The sequence below is a fragment of the Hyla sarda genome, unplaced genomic scaffold, assembly GCF_029499605.1.
Source record: "Hyla sarda isolate aHylSar1 unplaced genomic scaffold, aHylSar1.hap1 scaffold_1214, whole genome shotgun sequence".
NCBI lineage: Eukaryota > Metazoa > Chordata > Amphibia > Anura > Hylidae > Hyla > Hyla sarda.
The window spans coordinates 1-23278 of NW_026607836.1; the positions used below are offsets into that span (position 1 = coordinate 1).

The window sequence follows — 23278 nt, forward strand, 5'->3', positions numbered from 1 at the left end:
GCCATTTAGTCAGCAGCAGCAGAAGTCCTGTGCCTGGACGCTCCAACAGGGGCCAGACACAAGCAGAAGCAGAAGCAGCAGAAGCAGCAGCAGCACCACCTTTTGTTTTTTGGCTGCAGCAGCAGCAAGGCCCACAGGGCTGGCTAGCTGGCTAGCCAGCAAGCAGGTAGCAATGAAAGTAGGAATCTTTCTTTTTAACCCTGTAAGGGGGTGGTGCACTGTACCCGAAGATACTGCCATATCGGGTCAATGCATAGGGCGACGGAAGCAAGCTTCGAAATCGGCCCCCGTTCTCAAAAATCCATTTAATATATGGTCCCCAGATAGGGGACGTATCAGATATTAAACTGATAAGAACAGATACTACACTTGATCTTAGCCAAAAGGCCGAGAAGCGATAACCGTGAAAGGGGCGGGCCCAACAAGGTCCCCTTCATGGGCACTATCACTGCTTGCTGTCAGGGAGGCTGCCAGACAATTTTCCATGCACACTCTGGGCTGGGGGGCAGTCAACCACCAGTACACACAGCAGAACCTAAACCCATACCATTATTGCTAAGCAGCAAGACAGGGGCCCATTGCACTCCCACGGGGCCTTTTTAAATGCAATCCATAACCCGGATTTGCCAGGAACCCTTCTTACTCCTCCTACTTGCATGTGACACTGGGCTTAGGATCTGCATAGGAAACACACACACAAGCACACACCTACCTTTGTTGCCTGCAGATGCCTCCTTGGCTGTCCCCAAACGGTATCAAACCAACACCCACGGGAAGCTGTAAGCATAGAGGACATGCCTGCACCCCATTGGACTTACCTGTGTGGGTTAAATCCGGGTTATTTGACAACCTATGGCGGTGATGGTTCTGCTCAGGCAGAGCAGTGCTGATGCTCCTCATAAAGCTGTCGCTGCTGTGAAGGTTCTAGGTGACATCACAAATCCCTTTGGTTACATACACAACAAAGCTGGGTTGTTGTTGTTTACACTCTGCAAGGCCTGTGGAAGTGAGTGACATCATAGCACTGTAGTTCTGAGGGTTCAAGATGGATGCAACAATCTCCTGTTGCTTCTATGAAGGCCGTAATAGACGACATCACCAAACAGCTCCATAGTCACATACACAGCAAAGGAGAGATGTTGTTTACACCTAGTGATGTCAGTGGTATTGAGTGACATCACAGCACAGTGCTAAGGCTCCTGGGCCTGGACACAGCAGCGGCTGCAATATCTCAACGGAGAATACGTTTATATCTATGTGTGTGTGTGCGCATATATATATATATATATATATATATATATATATATATATATATTTCTCCGCCGAAATCACTTTTAAACCCATTTCCACCTTTTTTTCCCTTCTCTTCCTCTTACTTTTTTTTCACGTTTTTTTACGTTTTTCTCCTTTTCGCCTCTTTTCTGGGCGTATTATTCTTCTTTTTCTTCTTTTTTTTCGTCTAATGCATACCCCATCAGTGCAGCAATGCTTATTCAATACCGCCAGCAGATGGAGACACTGGGGGATAATTTTCTAAGGATTTATACTGATTTTTCCTGTCTGAATTTGTCGCACAGAAAGTTGCAGGCCAAATATGTGTGACATTTCTGCGACTTTAGCTTCTAGAGCATTTTTACAACATTATACATAGGTGCTGAATACATAAAAAGCGACTGTTCAGCGACAGACAAGTCGCATCGGCTGAAAGTAGGCCAGAATGTCAGTCCATGTTGGAGCAGGTTTAGATACAGTCTAAAGCATAGATCTCAAAGTCTGTGCACAGAATTTAGCAAGGGCCTCGCACCTTCTGATGCATCAGGTAGGTGCACAATAGCATAGCCTAACCCTCTGTACTTTGGTCTATATTGATGCGGGACATAGACAGCCAGCTGATGACCAATCCATTAGTGCAATGGATGGCTGGAAGCATTTGTCTTTGCCTTTGCAATACCACAGAAGCAATGCATGGTCAATGTACAGCAATGACACACCTGTGTGAACAGCCAGGAGACCCCCCCCCCCCCCCCCATGTTATGTTACATAGTTACATAGTTAGTACGGTCGAAAAAAGACATATGTCCATCACGTTCAACCAGGGAATTAAGGGGTAGGGGTGTGGCGCGATATTGGGGAAGGGATGAGATTTTATATTTCTTCATAAGCATTAATCTTATTTTGTCAATTAGGAACATTCAGCACCCACCCGCTATCAAGGCAGCTGCCTATCATGTCATGCCCTACCTGCACAGGTGTGCTGGCTACTCAAATGATCCAATTAAGGAGGCCATTTAGTCAGCAGCAGCAGAAGTCCTGTGCCTGGACGCTCCAACAGGGGCCAGACACAAGCAGAAGCAGAAGCAGCAGAAGCAGCAGCAGCACCACCTTTTGTTTTTTGGCTGCAGCAGCAGCAAGGCCCACAGGGCTGGCTAGCTGGCTAGCCAGCAAGCAGGTAGCAATGAAAGTAGGAATCTTTCTTTTTAACCCTGTAAGGGGGTGGTGCACTGTACCCGAAGATACTGCCATATCGGGTCAATGCATAGGGCGACGGAAGCAAGCTTCGAAATCGGCCCCCGTTCTCAAAAATCCATTTAATATATGGTCCCCAGATAGGGGACGTATCAGATATTAAACTGATAAGAACAGATACTACACTTGATCTTAGCCAAAAGGCCGAGAAGCGATAACCGTGAAAGGGGCGGGCCCAACAAGGTCCCCTTCATGGGCACTATCACTGCTTGCTGTCAGGGAGGCTGCCAGACAATTTTCCATGCACACTCTGGGCTGGGGGGCAGTCAACCACCAGTACACACAGCAGAACCTAAACCCATACCATTATTGCTAAGCAGCAAGACAGGGGCCCATTGCACTCCCACGGGGCCTTTTTAAATGCAATCCATAACCCGGATTTGCCAGGAACCCTTCTTACTCCTCCTACTTGCATGTGACACTGGGCTTAGGATCTGCATAGGAAACACACACACAAGCACACACCTACCTTTGTTGCCTGCAGATGCCTCCTTGGCTGTCCCCAAACGGTATCAAACCAACACCCACGGGAAGCTGTAAGCATAGAGGACATGCCTGCACCCCATTGGACTTACCTGTGTGGGTTAAATCCGGGTTATTTGACAACCTATGGCGGTGATGGTTCTGCTCAGGCAGAGCAGTGCTGATGCTCCTCATAAAGCTGTCGCTGCTGTGAAGGTTCTAGGTGACATCACAAATCCCTTTGGTTACATACACAACAAAGCTGGGTTGTTGTTGTTTACACTCTGCAAGGCCTGTGGAAGTGAGTGACATCATAGCACTGTAGTTCTGAGGGTTCAAGATGGATGCAACAATCTCCTGTTGCTTCTATGAAGGCCGTAATAGACGACATCACCAAACAGCTCCATAGTCACATACACAGCAAAGGAGAGATGTTGTTTACACCTAGTGATGTCAGTGGTATTGAGTGACATCACAGCACAGTGCTAAGGCTCCTGGGCCTGGACACAGCAGCGGCTGCAATATCTCAACGGAGAATACGTTTATATCTATGTGTGTGTGTGCGCATATATATATATATATATATATATATATATATATATATATATATATTTCTCCGCCGAAATCACTTTTAAACCCATTTCCACCTTTTTTTCCCTTCTCTTCCTCTTACTTTTTTTTCACGTTTTTTTACGTTTTTCTCCTTTTCGCCTCTTTTCTGGGCGTATTATTCTTCTTTTTCTTCTTTTTTTTCGTCTAATGCATACCCCATCAGTGCAGCAATGCTTATTCAATACCGCCAGCAGATGGAGACACTGGGGGATAATTTTCTAAGGATTTATACTGATTTTTCCTGTCTGAATTTGTCGCACAGAAAGTTGCAGGCCAAATATGTGTGACATTTCTGCGACTTTAGCTTCTAGAGCATTTTTACAACATTATACATAGGTGCTGAATACATAAAAAGCGACTGTTCAGCGACAGACAAGTCGCATCGGCTGAAAGTAGGCCAGAATGTCAGTCCATGTTGGAGCAGGTTTAGATACAGTCTAAAGCATAGATCTCAAAGTCTGTGCACAGAATTTAGCAAGGGCCTCGCACCTTCTGATGCATCAGGTAGGTGCACAATAGCATAGCCTAACCCTCTGTACTTTGGTCTATATTGATGCGGGACATAGACAGCCAGCTGATGACCAATCCATTAGTGCAATGGATGGCTGGAAGCATTTGTCTTTGCCTTTGCAATACCACAGAAGCAATGCATGGTCAATGTACAGCAATGACACACCTGTGTGAACAGCCAGGAGACCCCCCCCCCCCCCCCCATGTTATGTTACATAGTTACATAGTTAGTACGGTCGAAAAAAGACATATGTCCATCACGTTCAACCAGGGAATTAAGGGGTAGGGGTGTGGCGCGATATTGGGGAAGGGATGAGATTTTATATTTCTTCATAAGCATTAATCTTATTTTGTCAATTAGGAACATTCAGCACCCACCCGCTATCAAGGCAGCTGCCTATCATGTCATGCCCTACCTGCACAGGTGTGCTGGCTACTCAAATGATCCAATTAAGGAGGCCATTTAGTCAGCAGCAGCAGAAGTCCTGTGCCTGGACGCTCCAACAGGGGCCAGACACAAGCAGAAGCAGAAGCAGCAGAAGCAGCAGCAGCACCACCTTTTGTTTTTTGGCTGCAGCAGCAGCAAGGCCCACAGGGCTGGCTAGCTGGCTAGCCAGCAAGCAGGTAGCAATGAAAGTAGGAATCTTTCTTTTTAACCCTGTAAGGGGGTGGTGCACTGTACCCGAAGATACTGCCATATCGGGTCAATGCATAGGGCGACGGAAGCAAGCTTCGAAATCGGCCCCCGTTCTCAAAAATCCATTTAATATATGGTCCCCAGATAGGGGACGTATCAGATATTAAACTGATAAGAACAGATACTACACTTGATCTTAGCCAAAAGGCCGAGAAGCGATAACCGTGAAAGGGGCGGGCCCAACAAGGTCCCCTTCATGGGCACTATCACTGCTTGCTGTCAGGGAGGCTGCCAGACAATTTTCCATGCACACTCTGGGCTGGGGGGCAGTCAACCACCAGTACACACAGCAGAACCTAAACCCATACCATTATTGCTAAGCAGCAAGACAGGGGCCCATTGCACTCCCACGGGGCCTTTTTAAATGCAATCCATAACCCGGATTTGCCAGGAACCCTTCTTACTCCTCCTACTTGCATGTGACACTGGGCTTAGGATCTGCATAGGAAACACACACACAAGCACACACCTACCTTTGTTGCCTGCAGATGCCTCCTTGGCTGTCCCCAAACGGTATCAAACCAACACCCACGGGAAGCTGTAAGCATAGAGGACATGCCTGCACCCCATTGGACTTACCTGTGTGGGTTAAATCCGGGTTATTTGACAACCTATGGCGGTGATGGTTCTGCTCAGGCAGAGCAGTGCTGATGCTCCTCATAAAGCTGTCGCTGCTGTGAAGGTTCTAGGTGACATCACAAATCCCTTTGGTTACATACACAACAAAGCTGGGTTGTTGTTGTTTACACTCTGCAAGGCCTGTGGAAGTGAGTGACATCATAGCACTGTAGTTCTGAGGGTTCAAGATGGATGCAACAATCTCCTGTTGCTTCTATGAAGGCCGTAATAGACGACATCACCAAACAGCTCCATAGTCACATACACAGCAAAGGAGAGATGTTGTTTACACCTAGTGATGTCAGTGGTATTGAGTGACATCACAGCACAGTGCTAAGGCTCCTGGGCCTGGACACAGCAGCGGCTGCAATATCTCAACGGAGAATACGTTTATATCTATGTGTGTGTGTGCGCATATATATATATATATATATATATATATATATATATATATATATATTTCTCCGCCGAAATCACTTTTAAACCCATTTCCACCTTTTTTTCCCTTCTCTTCCTCTTACTTTTTTTTCACGTTTTTTTACGTTTTTCTCCTTTTCGCCTCTTTTCTGGGCGTATTATTCTTCTTTTTCTTCTTTTTTTTCGTCTAATGCATACCCCATCAGTGCAGCAATGCTTATTCAATACCGCCAGCAGATGGAGACACTGGGGGATAATTTTCTAAGGATTTATACTGATTTTTCCTGTCTGAATTTGTCGCACAGAAAGTTGCAGGCCAAATATGTGTGACATTTCTGCGACTTTAGCTTCTAGAGCATTTTTACAACATTATACATAGGTGCTGAATACATAAAAAGCGACTGTTCAGCGACAGACAAGTCGCATCGGCTGAAAGTAGGCCAGAATGTCAGTCCATGTTGGAGCAGGTTTAGATACAGTCTAAAGCATAGATCTCAAAGTCTGTGCACAGAATTTAGCAAGGGCCTCGCACCTTCTGATGCATCAGGTAGGTGCACAATAGCATAGCCTAACCCTCTGTACTTTGGTCTATATTGATGCGGGACATAGACAGCCAGCTGATGACCAATCCATTAGTGCAATGGATGGCTGGAAGCATTTGTCTTTGCCTTTGCAATACCACAGAAGCAATGCATGGTCAATGTACAGCAATGACACACCTGTGTGAACAGCCAGGAGACCCCCCCCCCCCCCCCCATGTTATGTTACATAGTTACATAGTTAGTACGGTCGAAAAAAGACATATGTCCATCACGTTCAACCAGGGAATTAAGGGGTAGGGGTGTGGCGCGATATTGGGGAAGGGATGAGATTTTATATTTCTTCATAAGCATTAATCTTATTTTGTCAATTAGGAACATTCAGCACCCACCCGCTATCAAGGCAGCTGCCTATCATGTCATGCCCTACCTGCACAGGTGTGCTGGCTACTCAAATGATCCAATTAAGGAGGCCATTTAGTCAGCAGCAGCAGAAGTCCTGTGCCTGGACGCTCCAACAGGGGCCAGACACAAGCAGAAGCAGAAGCAGCAGAAGCAGCAGCAGCACCACCTTTTGTTTTTTGGCTGCAGCAGCAGCAAGGCCCACAGGGCTGGCTAGCTGGCTAGCCAGCAAGCAGGTAGCAATGAAAGTAGGAATCTTTCTTTTTAACCCTGTAAGGGGGTGGTGCACTGTACCCGAAGATACTGCCATATCGGGTCAATGCATAGGGCGACGGAAGCAAGCTTCGAAATCGGCCCCCGTTCTCAAAAATCCATTTAATATATGGTCCCCAGATAGGGGACGTATCAGATATTAAACTGATAAGAACAGATACTACACTTGATCTTAGCCAAAAGGCCGAGAAGCGATAACCGTGAAAGGGGCGGGCCCAACAAGGTCCCCTTCATGGGCACTATCACTGCTTGCTGTCAGGGAGGCTGCCAGACAATTTTCCATGCACACTCTGGGCTGGGGGGCAGTCAACCACCAGTACACACAGCAGAACCTAAACCCATACCATTATTGCTAAGCAGCAAGACAGGGGCCCATTGCACTCCCACGGGGCCTTTTTAAATGCAATCCATAACCCGGATTTGCCAGGAACCCTTCTTACTCCTCCTACTTGCATGTGACACTGGGCTTAGGATCTGCATAGGAAACACACACACAAGCACACACCTACCTTTGTTGCCTGCAGATGCCTCCTTGGCTGTCCCCAAACGGTATCAAACCAACACCCACGGGAAGCTGTAAGCATAGAGGACATGCCTGCACCCCATTGGACTTACCTGTGTGGGTTAAATCCGGGTTATTTGACAACCTATGGCGGTGATGGTTCTGCTCAGGCAGAGCAGTGCTGATGCTCCTCATAAAGCTGTCGCTGCTGTGAAGGTTCTAGGTGACATCACAAATCCCTTTGGTTACATACACAACAAAGCTGGGTTGTTGTTGTTTACACTCTGCAAGGCCTGTGGAAGTGAGTGACATCATAGCACTGTAGTTCTGAGGGTTCAAGATGGATGCAACAATCTCCTGTTGCTTCTATGAAGGCCGTAATAGACGACATCACCAAACAGCTCCATAGTCACATACACAGCAAAGGAGAGATGTTGTTTACACCTAGTGATGTCAGTGGTATTGAGTGACATCACAGCACAGTGCTAAGGCTCCTGGGCCTGGACACAGCAGCGGCTGCAATATCTCAACGGAGAATACGTTTATATCTATGTGTGTGTGTGCGCATATATATATATATATATATATATATATATATATATATATATATTTCTCCGCCGAAATCACTTTTAAACCCATTTCCACCTTTTTTTCCCTTCTCTTCCTCTTACTTTTTTTTCACGTTTTTTTACGTTTTTCTCCTTTTCGCCTCTTTTCTGGGCGTATTATTCTTCTTTTTCTTCTTTTTTTTCGTCTAATGCATACCCCATCAGTGCAGCAATGCTTATTCAATACCGCCAGCAGATGGAGACACTGGGGGATAATTTTCTAAGGATTTATACTGATTTTTCCTGTCTGAATTTGTCGCACAGAAAGTTGCAGGCCAAATATGTGTGACATTTCTGCGACTTTAGCTTCTAGAGCATTTTTACAACATTATACATAGGTGCTGAATACATAAAAAGCGACTGTTCAGCGACAGACAAGTCGCATCGGCTGAAAGTAGGCCAGAATGTCAGTCCATGTTGGAGCAGGTTTAGATACAGTCTAAAGCATAGATCTCAAAGTCTGTGCACAGAATTTAGCAAGGGCCTCGCACCTTCTGATGCATCAGGTAGGTGCACAATAGCATAGCCTAACCCTCTGTACTTTGGTCTATATTGATGCGGGACATAGACAGCCAGCTGATGACCAATCCATTAGTGCAATGGATGGCTGGAAGCATTTGTCTTTGCCTTTGCAATACCACAGAAGCAATGCATGGTCAATGTACAGCAATGACACACCTGTGTGAACAGCCAGGAGACCCCCCCCCCCCCCCATGTTATGTTACATAGTTACATAGTTAGTACGGTCGAAAAAAGACATATGTCCATCACGTTCAACCAGGGAATTAAGGGGTAGGGGTGTGGCGCGATATTGGGGAAGGGATGAGATTTTATATTTCTTCATAAGCATTAATCTTATTTTGTCAATTAGGAACATTCAGCACCCACCCGCTATCAAGGCAGCTGCCTATCATGTCATGCCCTACCTGCACAGGTGTGCTGGCTACTCAAATGATCCAATTAAGGAGGCCATTTAGTCAGCAGCAGCAGAAGTCCTGTGCCTGGACGCTCCAACAGGGGCCAGACACAAGCAGAAGCAGAAGCAGCAGAAGCAGCACCACCTTTTGTTTTTTGGCTGCAGCAGCAGCAAGGCCCACAGGGCTGGCTAGCTGGCTAGCCAGCAAGCAGGTAGCAATGAAAGTAGGAATCTTTCTTTTTAACCCTGTAAGGGGGTGGTGCACTGTACCCGAAGATACTGCCATATCGGGTCAATGCATAGGGCGACGGAAGCAAGCTTCGAAATCGGCCCCCGTTCTCAAAAATCCATTTAATATATGGTCCCCAGATAGGGGACGTATCAGATATTAAACTGATAAGAACAGATACTACACTTGATCTTAGCCAAAAGGCCGAGAAGCGATAACCGTGAAAGGGGCGGGCCCAACAAGGTCCCCTTCATGGGCACTATCACTGCTTGCTGTCAGGGAGGCTGCCAGACAATTTTCCATGCACACTCTGGGCTGGGGGGCAGTCAACCACCAGTACACACAGCAGAACCTAAACCCATACCATTATTGCTAAGCAGCAAGACAGGGGCCCATTGCACTCCCACGGGGCCTTTTTAAATGCAATCCATAACCCGGATTTGCCAGGAACCCTTCTTACTCCTCCTACTTGCATGTGACACTGGGCTTAGGATCTGCATAGGAAACACACACACAAGCACACACCTACCTTTGTTGCCTGCAGATGCCTCCTTGGCTGTCCCCAAACGGTATCAAACCAACACCCACGGGAAGCTGTAAGCATAGAGGACATGCCTGCACCCCATTGGACTTACCTGTGTGGGTTAAATCCGGGTTATTTGACAACCTATGGCGGTGATGGTTCTGCTCAGGCAGAGCAGTGCTGATGCTCCTCATAAAGCTGTCGCTGCTGTGAAGGTTCTAGGTGACATCACAAATCCCTTTGGTTACATACACAACAAAGCTGGGTTGTTGTTGTTTACACTCTGCAAGGCCTGTGGAAGTGAGTGACATCATAGCACTGTAGTTCTGAGGGTTCAAGATGGATGCAACAATCTCCTGTTGCTTCTATGAAGGCCGTAATAGACGACATCACCAAACAGCTCCATAGTCACATACACAGCAAAGGAGAGATGTTGTTTACACCTAGTGATGTCAGTGGTATTGAGTGACATCACAGCACAGTGCTAAGGCTCCTGGGCCTGGACACAGCAGCGGCTGCAATATCTCAACGGAGAATACGTTTATATCTATGTGTGTGTGTGCGCATATATATATATATATATATATATATATATATATATATATATATATTTCTCCGCCGAAATCACTTTTAAACCCATTTCCACCTTTTTTTCCCTTCTCTTCCTCTTACTTTTTTTTCACGTTTTTTTACGTTTTTCTCCTTTTCGCCTCTTTTCTGGGCGTATTATTCTTCTTTTTCTTCTTTTTTTTCGTCTAATGCATACCCCATCAGTGCAGCAATGCTTATTCAATACCGCCAGCAGATGGAGACACTGGGGGATAATTTTCTAAGGATTTATACTGATTTTTCCTGTCTGAATTTGTCGCACAGAAAGTTGCAGGCCAAATATGTGTGACATTTCTGCGACTTTAGCTTCTAGAGCATTTTTACAACATTATACATAGGTGCTGAATACATAAAAAGCGACTGTTCAGCGACAGACAAGTCGCATCGGCTGAAAGTAGGCCAGAATGTCAGTCCATGTTGGAGCAGGTTTAGATACAGTCTAAAGCATAGATCTCAAAGTCTGTGCACAGAATTTAGCAAGGGCCTCGCACCTTCTGATGCATCAGGTAGGTGCACAATAGCATAGCCTAACCCTCTGTACTTTGGTCTATATTGATGCGGGACATAGACAGCCAGCTGATGACCAATCCATTAGTGCAATGGATGGCTGGAAGCATTTGTCTTTGCCTTTGCAATACCACAGAAGCAATGCATGGTCAATGTACAGCAATGACACACCTGTGTGAACAGCCAGGAGACCCCCCCCCCCCCCCCCCATGTTATGTTACATAGTTACATAGTTAGTACGGTCGAAAAAAGACATATGTCCATCACGTTCAACCAGGGAATTAAGGGGTAGGGGTGTGGCGCGATATTGGGGAAGGGATGAGATTTTATATTTCTTCATAAGCATTAATCTTATTTTGTCAATTAGGAACATTCAGCACCCACCCGCTATCAAGGCAGCTGCCTATCATGTCATGCCCTACCTGCACAGGTGTGCTGGCTACTCAAATGATCCAATTAAGGAGGCCATTTAGTCAGCAGCAGCAGAAGTCCTGTGCCTGGACGCTCCAACAGGGGCCAGACACAAGCAGAAGCAGAAGCAGCAGAAGCAGCAGCAGCACCACCTTTTGTTTTTTGGCTGCAGCAGCAGCAAGGCCCACAGGGCTGGCTAGCTGGCTAGCCAGCAAGCAGGTAGCAATGAAAGTAGGAATCTTTCTTTTTAACCCTGTAAGGGGGTGGTGCACTGTACCCGAAGATACTGCCATATCGGGTCAATGCATAGGGCGACGGAAGCAAGCTTCGAAATCGGCCCCCGTTCTCAAAAATCCATTTAATATATGGTCCCCAGATAGGGGACGTATCAGATATTAAACTGATAAGAACAGATACTACACTTGATCTTAGCCAAAAGGCCGAGAAGCGATAACCGTGAAAGGGGCGGGCCCAACAAGGTCCCCTTCATGGGCACTATCACTGCTTGCTGTCAGGGAGGCTGCCAGACAATTTTCCATGCACACTCTGGGCTGGGGGGCAGTCAACCACCAGTACACACAGCAGAACCTAAACCCATACCATTATTGCTAAGCAGCAAGACAGGGGCCCATTGCACTCCCACGGGGCCTTTTTAAATGCAATCCATAACCCGGATTTGCCAGGAACCCTTCTTACTCCTCCTACTTGCATGTGACACTGGGCTTAGGATCTGCATAGGAAACACACACACAAGCACACACCTACCTTTGTTGCCTGCAGATGCCTCCTTGGCTGTCCCCAAACGGTATCAAACCAACACCCACGGGAAGCTGTAAGCATAGAGGACATGCCTGCACCCCATTGGACTTACCTGTGTGGGTTAAATCCGGGTTATTTGACAACCTATGGCGGTGATGGTTCTGCTCAGGCAGAGCAGTGCTGATGCTCCTCATAAAGCTGTCGCTGCTGTGAAGGTTCTAGGTGACATCACAAATCCCTTTGGTTACATACACAACAAAGCTGGGTTGTTGTTGTTTACACTCTGCAAGGCCTGTGGAAGTGAGTGACATCATAGCACTGTAGTTCTGAGGGTTCAAGATGGATGCAACAATCTCCTGTTGCTTCTATGAAGGCCGTAATAGACGACATCACCAAACAGCTCCATAGTCACATACACAGCAAAGGAGAGATGTTGTTTACACCTAGTGATGTCAGTGGTATTGAGTGACATCACAGCACAGTGCTAAGGCTCCTGGGCCTGGACACAGCAGCGGCTGCAATATCTCAACGGAGAATACGTTTATATCTATGTGTGTGTGTGCGCATATATATATATATATATATATATATATATATTTCTCCGCCGAAATCACTTTTAAACCCATTTCCACCTTTTTTTCCCTTCTCTTCCTCTTACTTTTTTTTCACGTTTTTTTACGTTTTTCTCCTTTTCGCCTCTTTTCTGGGCGTATTATTCTTCTTTTTCTTCTTTTTTTTCGTCTAATGCATACCCCATCAGTGCAGCAATGCTTATTCAATACCGCCAGCAGATGGAGACACTGGGGGATAATTTTCTAAGGATTTATACTGATTTTTCCTGTCTGAATTTGTCGCACAGAAAGTTGCAGGCCAAATATGTGTGACATTTCTGCGACTTTAGCTTCTAGAGCATTTTTACAACATTATACATAGGTGCTGAATACATAAAAAGCGACTGTTCAGCGACAGACAAGTCGCATCGGCTGAAAGTAGGCCAGAATGTCAGTCCATGTTGGAGCAGGTTTAGATACAGTCTAAAGCATAGATCTCAAAGTCTGTGCACAGAATTTAGCAAGGGCCTCGCACCTTCTGATGCATCAGGTAGGTGCACAATAGCATAGCCTAACCCTCTGTACTTTGGTCTATATTGATGCGGGACATAGACAGCCAGCTGATGACCAATCCATTAGTGCAATGGATGGCTGGAAGCATTTGTCTTTGCCTTTGCAATACCACAGAAGCAATGCATGGTCAATGTACAGCAATGACACACCTGTGTGAACAGCCAGGAGACCCCCCCCCCATGTTATGTTACATAGTTACATAGTTAGTACGGTCGAAAAAAGACATATGTCCATCACGTTCAACCAGGGAATTAAGGGGTAGGGGTGTGGCGCGATATTGGGGAAGGGATGAGATTTTATATTTCTTCATAAGCATTAATCTTATTTTGTCAATTAGGAACATTCAGCACCCACCCGCTATCAAGGCAGCTGCCTATCATGTCATGCCCTACCTGCACAGGTGTGCTGGCTACTCAAATGATCCAATTAAGGAGGCCATTTAGTCAGCAGCAGCAGAAGTCCTGTGCCTGGACGCTCCAACAGGGGCCAGACACAAGCAGAAGCAGAAGCAGCAGAAGCAGCAGCAGCACCACCTTTTGTTTTTTGGCTGCAGCAGCAGCAAGGCCCACAGGGCTGGCTAGCTGGCTAGCCAGCAAGCAGGTAGCAATGAAAGTAGGAATCTTTCTTTTTAACCCTGTAAGGGGGTGGTGCACTGTACCCGAAGATACTGCCATATCGGGTCAATGCATAGGGCGACGGAAGCAAGCTTCGAAATCGGCCCCCGTTCTCAAAAATCCATTTAATATATGGTCCCCAGATAGGGGACGTATCAGATATTAAACTGATAAGAACAGATACTACACTTGATCTTAGCCAAAAGGCCGAGAAGCGATAACCGTGAAAGGGGCGGGCCCAACAAGGTCCCCTTCATGGGCACTATCACTGCTTGCTGTCAGGGAGGCTGCCAGACAATTTTCCATGCACACTCTGGGCTGGGGGGCAGTCAACCACCAGTACACACAGCAGAACCTAAACCCATACCATTATTGCTAAGCAGCAAGACAGGGGCCCATTGCACTCCCACGGGGCCTTTTTAAATGCAATCCATAACCCGGATTTGCCAGGAACCCTTCTTACTCCTCCTACTTGCATGTGACACTGGGCTTAGGATCTGCATAGGAAACACACACACAAGCACACACCTACCTTTGTTGCCTGCAGATGCCTCCTTGGCTGTCCCCAAACGGTATCAAACCAACACCCACGGGAAGCTGTAAGCATAGAGGACATGCCTGCACCCCATTGGACTTACCTGTGTGGGTTAAATCCGGGTTATTTGACAACCTATGGCGGTGATGGTTCTGCTCAGGCAGAGCAGTGCTGATGCTCCTCATAAAGCTGTCGCTGCTGTGAAGGTTCTAGGTGACATCACAAATCCCTTTGGTTACATACACAACAAAGCTGGGTTGTTGTTGTTTACACTCTGCAAGGCCTGTGGAAGTGAGTGACATCATAGCACTGTAGTTCTGAGGGTTCAAGATGGATGCAACAATCTCCTGTTGCTTCTATGAAGGCCGTAATAGACGACATCACCAAACAGCTCCATAGTCACATACACAGCAAAGGAGAGATGTTGTTTACACCTAGTGATGTCAGTGGTATTGAGTGACATCACAGCACAGTGCTAAGGCTCCTGGGCCTGGACACAGCAGCGGCTGCAATATCTCAACGGAGAATACGTTTATATCTATGTGTGTGTGTGCGCATATATATATATATATATATATATATATATATATATATATATATTTCTCCGCCGAAATCACTTTTAAACCCATTTCCACCTTTTTTTCCCTTCTCTTCCTCTTACTTTTTTTTCACGTTTTTTTACGTTTTTCTCCTTTTCGCCTCTTTTCTGGGCGTATTATTCTTCTTTTTCTTCTTTTTTTTCGTCTAATGCATACCCCATCAGTGCAGCAATGCTTATTCAATACCGCCAGCAGATGGAGACACTGGGGGATAATTTTCTAAGGATTTATACTGATTTTTCCTGTCTGAATTTGTCGCACAGAAAGTTGCAGGCCAAATATGTGTGACATTTCTGCGACTTTAGCTTCTAGAGCATTTTTACAACATTATACATAGGTGCTGAATACATAAAAAGCGACTGTTCAGCGACAGACAAGTCGCATCGGCTGAAAGTAGGCCAGAATGTCAGTCCATGTTGGAGCAGGTTTAGATACAGTCTAAAGCATAGATCTCAAAGTCTGTGCACAGAATTTAGCAAGGGCCTCGCACCTTCTGATGCATCAGGTAGGTGCACAATAGCATAGCCTAACCCTCTGTACTTTGGTCTATATTGATGCGGGACATAGACAGCCAGCTGATGACTAATCCATTAGTGCAATGGATGGCTGGAAGCATTTGTCTTTGCCTTTGCAATACCACAGAAGCAATGCATGGTCAATGTACAGCAATGACACACCTGTGTGAACAGCCAGGAGACCTCCCCCATGTTATGTTACATAGTTACATAGTTAGTACGGTCGAAAAAAGACATATGTCCATCACGTTCAACCAGGGAATTAAGGGGTAGGGGTGTGGCGCGATATTGGGGAAGGGATGAGATTTTATATTTCTTCATAAGCATTAATCTTATTTTGTCAATTAGGAACATTCAGCACCCACCCGCTATCAAGGCAGCTGCCTATCATGTCATGCCCTACCTGCACAGGTGTGCTGGCTACTCAAATGATCCAATTAAGGAGGCCATTTAGTCAGCAGCAGCAGAAGTCCTGTGCCTGGACGCTCCAACAGGGGCCAGACACAAGCAGAAGCAGAAGCAGCAGAAGCAGCAGCAGCACCACCTTTTGTTTTTTGGCTGCAGCAGCAGCAAGGCCCACAGGGCTGGCTAGCTGGCTAGCCAGCAAGCAGGTAGCAATGAAAGTAGGAATCTTTCTTTTTAACCCTGTAAGGGGGTGGTGCACTGTACCCGAAGATACTGCCATATCGGGTCAATGCATAGGGCGACGGAAGCAAGCTTCGAAATCGGCCCCCGTTCTCAAAAATCCATTTAATATATGGTCCCCAGATAGGGGACGTATCAGATATTAAACTGATAAGAACAGATACTACACTTGATCTTAGCCAAAAGGCCGAGAAGCGATAACCGTGAAAGGGGCGGGCCCAACAAGGTCCCCTTCATGGGCACTATCACTGCTTGCTGTCAGGGAGGCTGCCAGACAATTTTCCATGCACACTCTGGGCTGGGGGGCAGTCAACCACCAGTACACACAGCAGAACCTAAACCCATACCATTATTGCTAAGCAGCAAGACAGGGGCCCATTGCACTCCCACGGGGCCTTTTTAAATGCAATCCATAACCCGGATTTGCCAGGAACCCTTCTTACTCCTCCTACTTGCATGTGACACTGGGCTTAGGATCTGCATAGGAAACACACACACAAGCACACACCTACCTTTGTTGCCTGCAGATGCCTCCTTGGCTGTCCCCAAACGGTATCAAACCAACACCCATGGGAAGCTGTAAGCATAGAGGACATGCCTGCACCCCATTGGACTTACCTGTGTGGGTTAAATCCGGGTTATTTGACAACCTATGGCGGTGATGGTTCTGCTCAGGCAGAGCAGTGCTGATGCTCCTCATAAAGCTGTCGCTGCTGTGAAGGTTCTAGGTGACATCACAAATCCCTTTGGTTACATACACAACAAAGCTGGGTTGTTGTTGTTTACACTCTGCAAGGCCTGTGGAAGTGAGTGACATCATAGCACTGTAGTTCTGAGGGTTCAAGATGGATGCAACAATCTCCTGTTGCTTCTATGAAGGCCGTAATAGACGACATCACCAAACAGCTCCATAGTCACATACACAGCAAAGGAGAGATGTTGTTTACACCTAGTGATGTCAGTGGTATTGAGTGACATCACAGCACAGTGCTAAGGCTCCTGGGCCTGGACACAGCAGCGGCTGCAATATCTCAACGGAGAATACGTTTATATCTATGTGTGTGTGTGCGCATATATATATATATATATATATATATATATATATATATATTTCTCCGCCGAAATCACTTTTAAACCCATTTCCACCTTTTTTTCCCTTCTCTTCCTCTTACTTTTTTTTCACGTTTTTTTACGTTTTTCTCCTTTTCGCCTCTTTTCTGGGCGTATTATTCTTCTTTTTCTTCTTTTTTTTCGTCTAATGCATACCCCATCAGTGCAGCAATGCTTATTCAATACCGCCAGCAGATGGAGACACTGGGGGATAATTTTCTAAGGATTTATACTGATTTTTCCTGTCTGAATTTGTCGCACAGAAAGTTGCAGGCCAAATATGTGTGACATTTCTGCGACTTTAGCTTCTAGAGCATTTTTACAACATTATACATAGGTGCTGAATACATAAAAAGCGACTGTTCAGCGACAGACAAGTCGCATCGGCTGAAAGTAGGCCAGAATGTCAGTCCATGTTGGAGCAGGTTTAGATACAGTCTAAAGCATAGATCTCAAAGTCTGTGCACAGAATTTAGCAAGGGCCTCGCACCTTCTGATGCATCAGGTAGGTGCACAATAGCATAGCCTAACCCTCTGTACTTTGGTCTATATTGATGCGGGACATAGACAGCCAGCTGATGACCAATCCATTAGTGCAATGGATGGCTGGAAGCATTTGTCTTTGCCTTTGCAATACCACAGAAGCAATGCATGGTCAATGTACAGCAATGACACACCTGTGTGAACAGCCAGGAGACCCCCCCCCCCCCCCCCCCCATGTTATGTTACATAGTTACATAGTTAGTACGGTCGAAAAAAGACATATGTCCATCACGTTCAACCAGGGAATTAAGGGGTAGGGGTGTGGCGCGATATTGGGGAAGGGATGAGATTTTATATTTCTTCATAAGCATTAATCTTATTTTGTCAATTAGGAACATTCAGCACCCACCCGCTATCAAGGCAGCTGCCTATCATGTCATGCCCTACCTGCACAGGTGTGCTGGCTACTCAAATGATCCAATTAAGGAGGCCATTTAGTCAGCAGCAGCAGAAGTCCTGTGCCTGGACGCTCCAACAGGGGCCAGGCACAAGCAGAAGCAGAAGCAGCAGAAGCAGCAGCAGCACCACCTTTTGTTTTTTGGCTGCAGCAGCAGCAAGGCCCACAGGGCTGGCTAGCTGGCTAGCCAGCAAGCAGGTAGCAATGAAAGTAGGAATCTTTCTTTTTAACCCTGTAAGGGGGTGGTGCACTGTACCCGAAGATACTGCCATATCGGGTCAATGCATAGGGCGACGGAAGCAAGCTTCGAAATCGGCCCCCGTTCTCAAAAATCCATTTAATATATGGTCCCCAGATAGGGGACGTATCAGATATTAAACTGATAAGAACAGATACTACACTTGATCTTAGCCAAAAGGCCGAGAAGCGATAACCGTGAAAGGGGCGGGCCCAACAAGGTCCCCTTCATGGGCACTATCACTGCTTGCTGTCAGGGAGGCTGCCAGACAATTTTCCATGCACACTCTGGGCTGGGGGGCAGTCAACCACCAGTACACACAGCAGAACCTAAACCCATACCATTATTGCTAAGCAGCAAGACAGGGGCCCATTGCACTCCCACGGGGCCTTTTTAAATGCAATCCATAACCCGGATTTGCCAGGAACCCTTCTTACTCCTCCTACTTGCATGTGACACTGGGCTTAGGATCTGCATAGGAAACACACACACAAGCACACACCTACCTTTGTTGCCTGCAGATGCCTCCTTGGCTGTCCCCAAACGGTATCAAACCAACACCCACGGGAAGCTGTAAGCATAGAGGACATGCCTGCACCCCATTGGACTTACCTGTGTGGGTTAAATCCGGGTTATTTGACAACCTATGGCGGTGATGGTTCTGCTCAGGCAGAGCAGTGCTGATGCTCCTCATAAAGCTGTCGCTGCTGTGAAGGTTCTAGGTGACATCACAAATCCCTTTGGTTACATACACAACAAAGCTGGGTTGTTGTTGTTTACACTCTGCAAGGCCTGTGGAAGTGAGTGACATCATAGCACTGTAGTTCTGAGGGTTCAAGATGGATGCAACAATCTCCTGTTGCTTCTATGAAGGCCGTAATAGACAACATCACCAAACAGCTCCATAGTCACATACACAGCAAAGGAGAGATGTTGTTTACACCTAGTGATGTCAGTGGTATTGAGTGACATCACAGCACAGTGCTAAGGCTCCTGGGCCTGGACACAGCAGCGGCTGCAATATCTCAACGGAGAATACGTTTATATCTATGTGTGTGTGTGCGCATATATATATATATATATATATATATATATATATATATATATATATATATATATATATTTCTCCGCCGAAATCACTTTTAAACCCATTTCCACCTTTTTTTCCCTTCTCTTCCTCTTACTTTTTTTTCACGTTTTTTTACGTTTTTCTCCTTTTCGCCTCTTTTCTGGGCGTATTATTCTTCTTTTTCTTCTTTTTTTTCGTCTAATGCATACCCCATCAGTGCAGCAATGCTTATTCAATACCGCCAGCAGATGGAGACACTGGGGGATAATTTTCTAAGGATTTATACTGATTTTTCCTGTCTGAATTTGTCGCACAGAAAGTTGCAGGCCAAATATGTGTGACATTTCTGCGACTTTAGCTTCTAGAGCATTTTTACAACATTATACATAGGTGCTGAATACATAAAAAGCGACTGTTCAGCGACAGACAAGTCGCATCGGCTGAAAGTAGGCCAGAATGTCAGTCCATGTTGGAGCAGGTTTAGATACAGTCTAAAGCATAGATCTCAAAGTCTGTGCACAGAATTTAGCAAGGGCCTCGCACCTTCTGATGCATCAGGTAGGTGCACAATAGCATAGCCTAACCCTCTGTACTTTGGTCTATATTGATGCGGGACATAGACAGCCAGCTGATGACCAATCCATTAGTGCAATGGATGGCTGGAAGCATTTGTCTTTGCCTTTGCAATACCACAGAAGCAATGCATGGTCAATGTACAGCAATGACACACCTGTGTGAACAGCCAGGAGACCCCCCCCCCCCCCCATGTTATGTTACATAGTTACATAGTTAGTACGGTCGAAAAAAGACATATGTCCATCACGTTCAACCAGGGAATTAAGGGGTAGGGGTGTGGCGCGATATTGGGGAAGGGATGAGATTTTATATTTCTTCATAAGCATTAATCTTATTTTGTCAATTAGGAACATTCAGCACCCACCCGCTATCAAGGCAGCTGCCTATCATGTCATGCCCTACCTGCACAGGTGTGCTGGCTACTCAAATGATCCAATTAAGGAGGCCATTTAGTCAGCAGCAGCAGAAGTCCTGTGCCTGGACGCTCCAACAGGGGCCAGACACAAGCAGAAGCAGAAGCAGCAGAAGCAGCAGCAGCACCACCTTTTGTTTTTTGGCTGCAGCAGCAGCAAGGCCCACAGGGCTGGCTAGCTGGCTAGCCAGCAAGCAGGTAGCAATGAAAGTAGGAATCTTTCTTTTTAACCCTGTAAGGGGGTGGTGCACTGTACCCGAAGATACTGCCATATCGGGTCAATGCATAGGGCGACGGAAGCAAGCTTCGAAATCGGCCCCCGTTCTCAAAAATCCATTTAATATATGGTCCCCAGATAGGGGACGTATCAGATATTAAACTGATAAGAACAGATACTACACTTGATCTTAGCCAAAAGGCCGAGAAGCGATAACCGTGAAAGGGGCGGGCCCAACAAGGTCCCCTTCATGGGCACTATCACTGCTTGCTGTCAGGGAGGCTGCCAGACAATTTTCCATGCACACTCTGGGCTGGGGGGCAGTCAACCACCAGTACACACAGCAGAACCTAAACCCATACCATTATTGCTAAGCAGCAAGACAGGGGCCCATTGCACTCCCACGGGGCCTTTTTAAATGCAATCCATAACCCGGATTTGCCAGGAACCCTTCTTACTCCTCCTACTTGCATGTGACACTGGGCTTAGGATCTGCATAGGAAACACACACACAAGCACACACCTACCTTTGTTGCCTGCAGATGCCTCCTTGGCTGTCCCCAAACGGTATCAAACCAACACCCACGGGAAGCTGTAAGCATAGAGGACATGCCTGCACCCCATTGGACTTACCTGTGTGGGTTAAATCCGGGTTATTTGACAACCTATGGCGGTGATGGTTCTGCTCAGGCAGAGCAGTGCTGATGCTCCTCATAAAGCTGTCGCTGCTGTGAAGGTTCTAGGTGACATCACAAATCCCTTTGGTTACATACACAACAAAGCTGGGTTGTTGTTGTTTACACTCTGCAAGGCCTGTGGAAGTGAGTGACATCATAGCACTGTAGTTCTGAGGGTTCAAGATGGATGCAACAATCTCCTGTTGCTTCTATGAAGGCCGTAATAGACGACATCACCAAACAGCTCCATAGTCACATACACAGCAAAGGAGAGATGTTGTTTACACCTAGTGATGTCAGTGGTATTGAGTGACATCACAGCACAGTGCTAAGGCTCCTGGGCCTGGACACAGCAGCGGCTGCAATATCTCAACGGAGAATACGTTTATATCTATGTGTGTGTGTGCGCATATATATATATATATATATATATATATATATATATATATATATATATTTCTCCGCCGAAATCACTTTTAAACCCATTTCCACCTTTTTTTCCCTTCTCTTCCTCTTACTTTTTTTTCACGTTTTTTTACGTTTTTCTCCTTTTCGCCTCTTTTCTGGGCGTATTATTCTTCTTTTTCTTCTTTTTTTTCGTCTAATGCATACCCCATCAGTGCAGCAATGCTTATTCAATACCGCCAGCAGATGGAGACACTGGGGGATAATTTTCTAAGGATTTATACTGATTTTTCCTGTCTGAATTTGTCGCACAGAAAGTTGCAGGCCAAATATGTGTGACATTTCTGCGACTTTAGCTTCTAGAGCATTTTTACAACATTATACATAGGTGCTGAATACATAAAAAGCGACTGTTCAGCGACAGACAAGTCGCATCGGCTGAAAGTAGGCCAGAATGTCAGTCCATGTTGGAGCAGGTTTAGATACAGTCTAAAGCATAGATCTCAAAGTCTGTGCACAGAATTTAGCAAGGGCCTCGCACCTTCTGATGCATCAGGTAGGTGCACAATAGCATAGCCTAACCCTCTGTACTTTGGTCTATATTGATGCGGGACATAGACAGCCAGCTGATGACCAATCCATTAGTGCAATGGATGGCTGGAAGCATTTGTCTTTGCCTTTGCAATACCACAGAAGCAATGCATGGTCAATGTACAGCAATGACACACCTGTGTGAACAGCCAGGAGACCCCCCCCCCCCCCCCCCATGTTATGTTACATAGTTACATAGTTAGTACGGTCGAAAAAAGACATATGTCCATCACGTTCAACCAGGGAATTAAGGGGTAGGGGTGTGGCGCGATATTGGGGAAGGGATGAGATTTTATATTTCTTCATAAGCATTAATCTTATTTTGTCAATTAGGAACATTCAGCACCCACCCGCTATCAAGGCAGCTGCCTATCATGTCATGCCCTACCTGCACAGGTGTGCTGGCTACTCAAATGATCCAATTAAGGAGGCCATTTAGTCAGCAGCAGCAGAAGTCCTGTGCCTGGACGCTCCAACAGGGGCCAGACACAAGCAGAAGCAGAAGCAGCAGAAGCAGCAGCAGCACCACCTTTTGTTTTTTGGCTGCAGCAGCAGCAAGGCCCACAGGGCTGGCTAGCTGGCTAGCCAGCAAGCAGGTAGCAATGAAAGTAGGAATCTTTCTTTTTAACCCTGTAAGGGGGTGGTGCACTGTACCCGAAGATACTGCCATATCGGGTCAATGCATAGGGCGACGGAAGCAAGCTTCGAAATCGGCCCCCGTTCTCAAAAATCCATTTAATATATGGTCCCCAGATAGGGGACGTATCAGATATTAAACTGATAAGAACAGATACTACACTTGATCTTAGCCAAAAGGCCGAGAAGCGATAACCGTGAAAGGGGCGGGCCCAACAAGGTCCCCTTCATGGGCACTATCACTGCTTGCTGTCA

General features: G+C 46.3%; 11 non-coding genes across 11 annotated transcripts; all 11 read right to left on the minus strand.

Moving 5' to 3' along the window:
* Window positions 1-208: 208 nt before the first annotated feature.
* LOC130303332 (U2 spliceosomal RNA) lies at window positions 209-399 on the minus strand. Its single transcript, XR_008853425.1, has one exon. It is a non-coding gene; the product is annotated as a U2 spliceosomal RNA (small nuclear RNA).
* A 2092-nt stretch (window positions 400-2491) lies between these two features.
* Window positions 2492-2682, minus strand: LOC130303343 (U2 spliceosomal RNA). The gene has a single exon (XR_008853436.1). It is a non-coding gene; the product is annotated as a U2 spliceosomal RNA (small nuclear RNA).
* A 2094-nt stretch (window positions 2683-4776) lies between these two features.
* LOC130303355 (U2 spliceosomal RNA) lies at window positions 4777-4967 on the minus strand. Its single transcript, XR_008853447.1, has one exon. It is a non-coding gene; the product is annotated as a U2 spliceosomal RNA (small nuclear RNA).
* Window positions 4968-7061: 2094 nt separating this feature from the next.
* LOC130303365 (U2 spliceosomal RNA) lies at window positions 7062-7252 on the minus strand. The gene has a single exon (XR_008853452.1). It is a non-coding gene; the product is annotated as a U2 spliceosomal RNA (small nuclear RNA).
* A 2084-nt stretch (window positions 7253-9336) lies between these two features.
* On the minus strand, window positions 9337-9527 carry LOC130303321 (U2 spliceosomal RNA). Its single transcript, XR_008853415.1, has one exon. It is a non-coding gene; the product is annotated as a U2 spliceosomal RNA (small nuclear RNA).
* A 2095-nt stretch (window positions 9528-11622) lies between these two features.
* Window positions 11623-11813, minus strand: LOC130303322 (U2 spliceosomal RNA). Its single transcript, XR_008853416.1, has one exon. It is a non-coding gene; the product is annotated as a U2 spliceosomal RNA (small nuclear RNA).
* A 2073-nt stretch (window positions 11814-13886) lies between these two features.
* LOC130303323 (U2 spliceosomal RNA) lies at window positions 13887-14077 on the minus strand. The gene has a single exon (XR_008853417.1). It is a non-coding gene; the product is annotated as a U2 spliceosomal RNA (small nuclear RNA).
* A 2083-nt stretch (window positions 14078-16160) lies between these two features.
* LOC130303325 (U2 spliceosomal RNA) lies at window positions 16161-16351 on the minus strand. The gene has a single exon (XR_008853418.1). It is a non-coding gene; the product is annotated as a U2 spliceosomal RNA (small nuclear RNA).
* A 2091-nt stretch (window positions 16352-18442) lies between these two features.
* On the minus strand, window positions 18443-18633 carry LOC130303326 (U2 spliceosomal RNA). The gene has a single exon (XR_008853419.1). It is a non-coding gene; the product is annotated as a U2 spliceosomal RNA (small nuclear RNA).
* A 2104-nt stretch (window positions 18634-20737) lies between these two features.
* LOC130303327 (U2 spliceosomal RNA) lies at window positions 20738-20928 on the minus strand. The gene has a single exon (XR_008853420.1). It is a non-coding gene; the product is annotated as a U2 spliceosomal RNA (small nuclear RNA).
* Window positions 20929-23025: 2097 nt separating this feature from the next.
* On the minus strand, window positions 23026-23216 carry LOC130303328 (U2 spliceosomal RNA). The gene has a single exon (XR_008853421.1). It is a non-coding gene; the product is annotated as a U2 spliceosomal RNA (small nuclear RNA).
* Between the last annotated feature and the right edge of the window lie 62 nt (window positions 23217-23278).